Source organism: Danio aesculapii, chromosome 1 (genome assembly GCF_903798145.1).
Source record: "Danio aesculapii chromosome 1, fDanAes4.1, whole genome shotgun sequence".
NCBI classification, from domain to species: Eukaryota; Metazoa; Chordata; class Actinopteri; order Cypriniformes; family Danionidae; genus Danio; species Danio aesculapii.
The window spans coordinates 34,094,793-34,102,345 of NC_079435.1; the positions used below are offsets into that span (position 1 = coordinate 34,094,793).

General features: G+C 38.3%; 1 long non-coding RNA gene across 1 annotated transcript; it reads right to left on the reverse strand.

Annotated features, from left to right (window-relative positions):
- Positions 1–4,442: 4,442 nt before the first annotated feature.
- Positions 4,443–6,380, reverse strand: LOC130245432 (uncharacterized). Its single transcript, XR_008839332.1, has 7 exons — positions 6,226–6,380; positions 6,056–6,135; positions 5,803–5,964; positions 5,593–5,727; positions 5,301–5,471; positions 5,073–5,221; positions 4,443–4,861 (listed from the first exon to the last, which is right to left on the reverse strand). It is a non-coding gene; the product is annotated as an uncharacterized LOC130245432 (long non-coding RNA).
- Between the last annotated feature and the right edge of the window lie 1,173 nt (positions 6,381–7,553).

Consider the following 7,553-nt stretch of genomic DNA (forward strand, 5'->3'; position numbering starts at 1 on the left):
ATAGACATGGTCCTTACTGTGTGTGCTGTGCTTGCATCTTGGCCCTGGCCTCCACTCTCCATCACTGTCCATTGATATTTTTTCTTACTCTCTACTTCCTATATCCTCTTTCTGTTTGCTAGAAGAAGCCGCATGCCTCCACAGTTTTATACAAGACTGATGGCTCATCAATAGCATTAGCTAGCATTGCAGGCCTCACTGGTGTAGAACAGAATCAATACCAATCACTTAAAAGACTGATATGTTGACATGCCCATCGTTGGCCAAGCTTGTGTTACCAAAAAAATGAGTTTGTACAAAGAATGAGGCATAACATGCTCCTTAGCATGCTATTGGAAGCTTAAGCCTTGATTTAGATCTGTTTTGCTTATTTTTAAAGCTAGTATCCATTCAGCAATCACTGCTTTTATTTGAAAACAATTAACAAGGAAAAATATGATTTGTGCTTTGTGGGCTTAATGTATAAGCATATATAAGAAAAAAAAATAATATGACAAGTCATTAGCTTTATCATACTAGTTAATATAAGATATATATAATTTATAAGATATAAGATATAGTTAATTTAAGACCATTTAGTGAACTTTGGTTTTTATTCAACAGAATCCTAGCACGTTCAACAATTCCTCAATTTATGGCATATATCCATACTTGACACCTAACCCCACCCCATACTTCTTTTTAATTTAACCTCAAGGAAGAATAAAAAGGTCAGAATTTGTCTGTTGTTTAAATGTACTGTACATCTCCTTCCTTTGCAACAAAGATGAACTCATGCGATCACAATCAACTAGCCAACGTTATCTTACATCTCAATTATTCGATTTCAACTCTATAAATCTACAGGGTGGGCCATTTATATAGATACACCTTAATAAAATAGGAATGGCTGGTGATATTAACGTCCTGTTTGTGGCACATTACTATATGTGAGGGGGCTTGTAAATAACTCATGAAAGAATAAAGTTACTTTAAAACCAAGTACACCATTGTTTTTTCTTGTGAAATTCCAAATAAGTTTATTAAGGTGTATCCATATTAATGGCCCACCCTGTATAACAGATAATAGTATAATATGTATCTTCATAATGCCTGGTTTAAGCATGACTTTGTCACTAGGCAATGCTGGTGGTTTGGCAGATGGGACCTCCTGTAGGTGTCAGTCTTGATGAAGTGTTTCACAGAGTAATTCTTTGGAGAGAGTTGCTAATTATTATGGTCTTGCTGAACAGACCGCTTCTATCAAGCTTCTAAAGCATATCTCAATTGCATAACTCAGTCTGCAGTCTTGCTCAGTCAAACATTTTATAGTTACTTATCTTTGAAAGAAATTGCATATACATACACACACATATATATATATATATATATATATATATATATATATATATATATATATATATATATATATATATATATATATATATACATACACATAGTTGAAGTCAGGATTATTAGCCCCCCTTTGAATTCTTTTTCTTTTTTAAATATGTTCTAAATTATGTTTAACAGAGTAAGGAAATTTGTATAGTATGTCTCGTAATATTTTTTCTTCTGGAGAAAGTCTTATTTATTTTATTGTGGCTAGAATAAAAGTAGTTTTTAATTTTTTTAAAAAGCCATTCTAAGGTCAAAATTATTAGGCTCTTTAAAGGGCACCTATTGTGAAAAATCTACTTTTCAAGCTGTTTGGACAGACATATGTGCATGTATGGTGTATAGATCGTCATATTGGAGTGAATTAAACACACCCAGTCCTTTTTTTCAATTTAGCAACATAAAAATGGTGGACCAATTGGAGCGGTTTTCAGATCGACCGCAACTTTATGTAGGAGTGCGGTCCCCCCGCCCACTGAATTGATTGACAGCTGCGCGTATTAACTAAGCGGCAACCTCCCGCTCTCCCTCGGGAAGCCAATACGGAAGTAACTGAAACTGCAATTCATTAAAATTCCGCTAGTCCTGGCTCCATAATAGAGCAAATTGCAATTGAGCCCACTGTTAGAATGGCCAACTTTACAACAGGAAAAAAAGTTGTTTACAGCCTGGTACAAAGAACGATTTTGGTTCATATAGCTATTATTACCCTCCATGACAACTGTGAGGGGGGTGAGTTTTTTTTATAACTCATCCATTTCTTTTATATTAGGTTATATTAAGTTTGCATAATTAAGTGCGTGGCCACTTGAGTGACAGCTAGGTCTCGCTGGTCGCGTCACTTCAACTCAGCTGAATCCGGCACATTAGCCACTGATCTCGGCATGTTCATTGTATTTTTGTTTTGTTTTATGTGGCTTTACACAGTCAGCTACCTTTTGGACTTATTTCTTACAATTATCAGATGATATGGGATGCTGTGTGCATTTAATTGTGCTCACAAACCATTCATGTGGCCTCTGTTTCCCATGTGAGTAAAGTTATATACTTATATACCATCTCTATAAGTGTGTGCGTTTTATTTAAGACCATTTATCATTTATAATGTCCTTTAGAGCTGTAAAGCACTCCAGAATGTGACAGATTGATTAGCTGTAGGCTCTAGAACAGTCATCTGAAGCGTTATCATACAGTGTTATACTGGAGTTCATCAATAGTCTTGCATTTACAAACACACACTATATTTAAAGTGTTTGGAAGTAATTCACGTTTTTCTCCTGTAGAAAAACACCATAAGAACAATGTTTAGTGGCTCAACGTATTACAGCAGTGTTTTGAAAAGTCTAAACACTTTATTGATATAGTGTACAACCAAGCAATAAAGTATCAAGCGTTTCTCCCAAAGTAAAGTCTGTCTGCCAGGTCTAAGCAAAGTGCCAGCAGGTGTCTGGAGCTCCGCTTACTCTCCACCTCTTTGCCCTTGTTTGGTATCCCACCGTGGGTGCGATGACTCGCGAACAAAATGGCGACGGTTGGCCGCGCCTACTTGTAGCTTCTTTTGCGCTCTTCAGAAACCTATGGGTGACGTCACAGATATGTCCTTATATTTTACAGTCTATGGTATTAACATGTCCCGGTAGTCACGTGTATAATCATATCACCAAGACCAGACGTGCGCAAAGCAACCAGGAATAAAAGCTCTGTTCAGTTTGCTGGGTTTATCAATCATCATCAAATGTGATCAAGAGTAAGTTTCACATGTTTAAAATGTTTTAAAACAGTCCACATGCGCATGTCCTTTTAGCTATATATTTTTTTCTATAATCTACAGAACAAACCATTGTTATAAAATAACTTGCCAAATAATTCTAACCTGCCAAGTTAACATGATTAACCTAGTTAAGCCTTTGTCACTTTAAGCTGTATAGAAGTGTCTTGAAAAATATCTAGTAAAATATAATTTACTGTCATCATGGCAAAGATAAAATGAATCACTTATTAGAAATGAGTTATTAAAACTATTGTTTAGAAATGTGCTGAAAAAATCTCTCCATTAAACAGAAATTGGGGATAAAAAATAATCAGGGGGCTAATGGTTCAGGGGGCTAATAACTCGGAATTCAACTGTGTGTGTATATATATATATATATATATATATATATATATATATATATATATATATATATATATATATATTGGCAACACAGAAGCACAATCACCTCACAGCAAGAAGGTTGCTGGTTCGAGCCCTGGCTGGGTCAGTTTGCATGTTCTCCCGTGTTTGTGTGGGTTTCCTCCGGGTGATCCGGTTCCCCCCCACAGTCCAAAGACATGTGGTACAGGTAAATTGAATAAACTAAATTGGCCGTAGTGTATGTGAGTGTGTGGGTGTTTCCCAGTTTTGGGTTGCGGTTGTAAAAGCATCCGCTGTGTAAAACATGTGCTAGATAAGTTGGCGGTTACACCACTATAAACATTAGTATTTGTTAAAATCAGATTTTTTTTTTTATTCAGTCATTCTGTATTATTCATATGTATAAATATTAATATATAATATTATAGCAACTTGTTTTGGATAGTGTTAAGGTCTTATGCCAATACAAATATTTATGTTATTATAAGTTATTATACAAGTAGTTATTAAAAAAGAAAAAAATAATTATTCATTGTCACATATACAATTGTTTTTTTCCACTAAAGGTAATCAGTATTATTCATATGTATAAACATTAATATATAATATCGCATCATTTTGTTTTGGATAAGTGTTTGGATTGGCATAAAACTTTAACACTATGTTATTATTAATTATTATACTAGTATTTGTTATTTAAAAAAGAAAACTGATTTTTTTCCCATTCTTACAAGAAGAATAAACCAGATTTCAGACCCACCAACATGTATGATACAACATCCAGGCTTTGAACCCAACTGTCTGAATCTATATACACTGCAGAACATCTACAACATTTACCAATGTGACTATGGGCATCTAAGGCTCAGAACAACAGAGTAAGTACATTCTAATTAACCTCACAAACAATAACATTTTTAGCACAACCACTTTAATATGAGACAAACAGAACATGTAAATGATGACATTTGAATCAGATATGTAACTCAAACAATCTTTGTTCACAAAATAATGTCACACCGACACAAAAAAAAGTTTTTATTTTTTAGGCAGTTCCGCTACCTGGCGTACCGCAGTTTTGTCAGCTGGTGCTGGGTCTACTTAGGTCTGAGTGTTCGTGTTGTGATTCCGTCCTGTGTTGTAACCCGGATACGGCACGTTGGTCGGTACGTTGGCTTCCGACCTGCTCTTGATTGAACCATGACACATGATGGGCAATGACTTCTTTCTTTGTTGGTCTGTCACATTCTGCACAAAGGGGCTTGGGAATGGCCTTTATTTCATCCACAAATGGAGAGGGGTCCATAATGATGACTTCAAAGACCAGTTTCAGTAACTTCTCAACATATTCTGTAATTAGAAATGACATAATCATTTTGTTGCTCAGAGATGGGTTGCAGCTGGAAGGGCATCCGCTTCGCAAAACATGTGCTGGATAAGTTGGCTGTTCATTCCGCTGTGGCGACCCCGGATTAATATAGGGACTAAGGCCAAAAGATATTTATTACATGTAAATTACTTGTTTATTTATTTGTAAAAATAGAACTATTTTATTACTTACTATAGGTTGGGTCTGTTTTTAATGCCAGTGTTATTCATTCCCCTCTTTTGGATTTTGGCAACACCATTTTGTACACTGGTTGTCGTGCTGCTGTTGTGGCTTGTTTTCGGCTTGCATTTTCATTGTGATGAAACACAGCAAGGTACAATCTACAATAGCAAAGTAGACAATTAACAAAAACAATAAACAAAAAAGGCAAACTGATACATGTTGTAATATTTTGATTACCTGCACAGCATTCCCATGAAAGGGAACACAACATTTTTGGTGTGAAACGTAGAATAAGGCTGTGGAAAGCCTCAAGTGAAGATGTCTGATATTGATGACTCAACTTCGCCACATCTATCAGCACCCTCTTGTTGCATAGGACTTTTTCAATTTTGTAGATAGACTGTGACCCTGCATCATTAGAAACTGTAATAGTACTTGCTCTTCTAGAAGTAACTTCAGCAAATTTTTCAGTTAATAAATAGTGTTAGAAACACAAACTGTAGAAAAGAGACGAACTAACAATAAGTACCTGGTTAAAACCATTTCTTTTGGTCCTTTGATGCTCTAAGTGGATGAGCACACTTGGGAAATATAGCATTGTCATGTGTGTGCACATTCTGGAGGTGGTAAATCAGCAAAGTCCACTTAGCAACCTTCTCTGGTCCTGATGTTGATGAAAAGTTAATAGTTAATAATGTGGTTAGAATGTCAAATACTAACCCTTCTCGCAGTGCCATACATCATAGAACTGGGTTATCTTGCGCTGCCTGCGATACTTCTGGATCTGTGGATGACAGTCAGTGACGATGTAATCCACCTCTAACCCGTTGTTCTTCAGTAGATCCAGACATCTCTTCAGCCCATCTTTTTCCATATGGTAGCTACCTCCAACCTTATTGCTCTAGGTATGCAGAGCAATACTATTATTTGTTTATATTAAAAACTGAAATATATCTTTAGTCAATGTTCTATATTTAAATTAAGTTACACACCTGAACTAGCTAGTTCTAGTCCACAATTGTATTACTCTGCATGTCCATTACTGTGTAGCTTCCATATTTAGCTGAATGGCCTACACAAAAAAGTGGGAACATAAATACAATTCAACGTGATGATATACCAAAACAATGGTCTAATAACTTTTGAAAAACTTATGACTTACCAGGTGAGTCTGCACGCATATCTCCAGCCATAGCAGTCTTTCCTTCCTCTTTTAACTTTGATATCATGTTTTGCTGCTCACTTTTCCACATGTGAACAATTGCTGGCTCCAAAAAACTTCTGCAATGTCCATGAAATGTGCCATACTGGAACAAGTTTAAGTGCACAGCCTTGAAAATCTATAAAAGAGAAAAATTACATGTGTATAAATAAATAATATTAACAAATTTGATTTTAGATTTGATCAGATATTCTTTTGTTTACTAATTTACTACCTTCTGTAGTTGAATAAATAACCCTCCTGTAAAATAAGTGGCTGCTGATAAGAGGATGTTTCCAACCGGAGTACTTCCAACAATGGGCTGGCTCTGCCACTTCCTGTAGTACATACACTTGGGGCAAATATGGCTGAATGCAACATATGTTGCTCCATATCACATTTTGATTTTCAAATTGGACACGTTGAAAACAGCTCCCACAAACATGTTGGCACTCGGGCAGATCTGAGGGTCACAGTAGGAGTAAATCTGCTCGTGGACCTCCCACTCCTCAGCGCGCTCCATCCAAGCTTCGAGCGAGAGAAGCGCTCCATCCTTAGGGATGGTCGCCCTCTCGCTTGATGACACCGAGGACCAAATGTCCATCATTGCATCAGAAGGTGGGCTATCATTATTCGACAAGGATCCCGACCCACTCCCTCCCTCCGGGGTGGCGAGCGCGGTCCTTGATCCAGAAGCGGATATGATGGCTGTGCTTTCCCAGGCTGCTTCGGCCGTGGGGTTGGAGATGGTTTATCCCCCAGCTCCCCGGCCGGACCGACTAGATGGGTGCTACGTGGAGGATACTAAGAGGGCAAAGCCTTCTAGACCTCCCGTCCTCTTCTTCCCGGAAGTGCACAGTAGGCTCAGCAGACTTGGAGAGCCTACAGAGCTGTGGACCAGGCTGCTTCCGCCTTGCACGCTATGGCCACCTACCAGCGCTACCAAGCGCAGGCGCTGGCCCAGTTGCACGAAGGTGGTTCCGACCCAGGCCTGCTCCATGAGAACCGCACCGCAACTGACTATGCTCTGCGTACCACCAAGTCAGCGGTGTTTGCCCTGGGAAGGTCGATGGCCACCCTAGTGGTCCAGGAAGCTCGCTTTCTCAACTCGCCCATATCCCAGGCTGACCTGTTCGGCAACACCGTGGATAAATTCACCCAGGAGTTCACCGTGGTGAAGGAGCAGTCGGATGCGATGGGCAAAGTCATCTATCGGCGGGAACGTAAGACTTACGGAGCGTGAGAGAACGGTCTCTTTTCTCTCCCACTCTCAGCCCCTCCTCTGGAGT